The sequence below is a fragment of the Silene latifolia genome, chromosome Y (genome assembly GCF_048544455.1).
Source record: "Silene latifolia isolate original U9 population chromosome Y, ASM4854445v1, whole genome shotgun sequence".
Taxonomy (NCBI): domain Eukaryota; kingdom Viridiplantae; phylum Streptophyta; class Magnoliopsida; order Caryophyllales; family Caryophyllaceae; genus Silene; species Silene latifolia.
In genome coordinates this window covers 14,562,718-14,565,548 of record NC_133538.1, presented here as the reverse complement: position 1 = coordinate 14,565,548, position 2,831 = coordinate 14,562,718, and positions in this window count along the sequence as shown.

Below are 2,831 nucleotides of genomic sequence, written 5' to 3'. Positions count from 1 at the left end.
TAGAGGGATAAAAATTATGAATAATGATGCAAATTTTATTATTTTTCAATTTATCAAATTTAAGTTATATATTTTTTAAAAATCAAAATAAAGGAGGAGTATGATGTACCATATATCTAGGTGTATGGTATAAAAATTGTATCATGATAGTGTTATAAAAAAAATTCTATCTTTACTTTCGTAGGCTAAATTCTATCTTTACTTTCGTAGGCTAAATTCTATCTTTGTCAAACTCTACTTTCGTCACAAATTCCAACGTCAAACTAGTATAAATACTCCAAGTACGTAACAATTAAGCGGAAGAAAAAATCAGCGACATTCACATATACAAACACATAATCTGTCCCCGATATTCTATACTCTTAAACTCCGTCTCAAATATACAATCTCACTTTCAAATCAAACCACATACATTAAATCGTCCAAGTTTCCATACAAGCATATAAGAGCCCTTAATTTACGACAAAGTCGATAATCATTCATAGTCAACATCCAAATAGGTCTGAGGGTAGTAATTCAAATAAATTTTCTCTACTTTACTCTTTTATCTATCTTCTTTATTTATGGTATATTTGTATATAATTGTCTTGTGTATAAAATTGTATAATTAACCTTTTTTGTTAGTTTCGTCAAATATATAATATTATAAATAAATAGTAGAGGCTGTCAATTTGATGGGCGGTCCGGGTGCCTAACACCTTGCTGACCGTACCTTTACCCCCCGAATCCGCAACCTTTGGTTCAGATCGGAGTGACGGATCGGTCCTTATACCGGGATTAAAAGGGACCTTTTACGTTTAACTTATTTTTGTATGTTTTTTTATAAAACCTACCGGGGACTCCCTCCATACTATTATTTATGGATCTCACAGTGGTGACTCCGTTGGGACTTATTAAGTAGGTAAGACTTGAAATTTATTTATGATATTATGTATTTGATGTTAATTTTCTTCCAGTTTTGAAAGAAACAATATGACCTAATCTCCATAATCACCAACGCTTTTCTAATATTGTTGTCATTAAGACATAGTGCGCATTGAAATTTGTAGAAATCAATTTGCTTTTTTGTTTTTACGGATTGTTATTGTTTTTTTTTTTTTTTAGCAATACATAGCATAGCTTACAATAGAGCTTTCTGGGCAAGATTATGAACTATTCTATTCACTCCCCTAGGTCAATAACTAAGAGAACAACAATGGAAACCAGACGCAATAGACTTAAGATCCTGGATAATACAACTAATAGACGCAATCACCTTCTCCGCTGCGGCAACCTGCATAACCAAATTAAGACAATCTGTAACAAGTCCAATATGGAGGTAACCTTCGTCCAAGGCCATTTTAGCGCCATGATAGCAGCATGCCCTTCGGCATGCATGGCAGATGAAGCAAACGTGCGAGCATGAGTAGTAGTCCTTAAGGCTCCATTACCATCCAACAAGCACCACCCCATGCCAGAACTTCTATCCTCTCTCCAAGCAGCATCACACTTGATAGTGCAAACATTCCCACAATCAGGCCCACCAACAATCTTTCACTTTTGCATCTTCGAGTATGTTGGAAAATATAGGGGCTTTTTGCCTTTGGAGTGTTTCCAATTGTCCCACATTGGTGAGGAAAAGGGAGTTTTGTGTGTTTATATATACCCACCCTCCTTACCATATCACTAGTGGGTCAAGGGAGGCTTTTGTGGAAGCCTTGCGCGGTGCTTAATTCAGCTCGTGCCCGAGCCCGGCCCGGCCCGGATCCGGATTCGGGATTCGTGATTCGGGATTTGACAATCGTCTGCGACGGGTTGTGCCTATATTTTTGGGCCGGGTCTGAGTTGAGTGTACCTGTATTCTGTTTTTTCAAAACGAACTCAGTCAATTCTGACTGTTGCGTGGAGAGTAGTGCTCCTGAAGAACAGGTCTGTGCCACGTTTTTGCTGATGCTAAGTGTCGTCTACTACTATAAATAGACCCCTTCTTCGGTCATTTATTCACATCTCAATTACACTCTCTTCTTCCTTCTCTTCTCTGCTCAATTAAAGTTTCTGGGTACTGTTAATTAAATTGTTCCAAGTCTCACAGTTCTGAGTGGGCGGAACTGCGTGGAGACTGTAGTGTTATCCTTGGGGAACTACCGGCACTAGCTGATCGCCACCACGGTCGTACCGGAGAAATAGTTTTCAAGGCAGTGGCTTCTACCACGGCACTACTTACGGGTTTTACTCTCTGATCTCGCTTTTATTTCTGTTACGGTATTTCTGTTCCCTCTGGTGACTGCAATTATTTTTCCTATAATTTGAAAACTATTTTTAGTTGTTGTAACCATGTCTGTGATTTTGAAAATTGTTCCTGATATGTCGAAACTTGAGTCGTTGGATGGTAACAATTATAAGCGATGGACCCAGAAATTGTTGATGTATTTTGAGCAGTTAGAAATTGATTATGTTTTATTCAATGACCCGTCTAAGCCTATTCCCCCTACTGATAATGTTGAGTCGACCCCTCCTGCTGCTAAAGATGTTCAGTCCAATGAAGAGAGAATTACAAAATTTGTGAAGGACAACAAAACTGCTAGGTGTCACATTCTGAATAATATGACAAACACCTTGTTCGATTTATTTGCTGTGAATAAGTCGGCTAAGTTTATTCACTACTACAAATGATCACTTGGGCCACGGCTAAATTCGTGGCGCAAGTACTAAATTTCCGTGGCTATATCATTTTGCCACGGGGATACCTTCCGTGGCGCAAGTGGCCGTGGCAAAGGGATAGCCACGGGAAAAACAAGAACGTGGCTATTATTGAATTTTTGACCACGGATTTTCTCGTGGCTAATAACTTC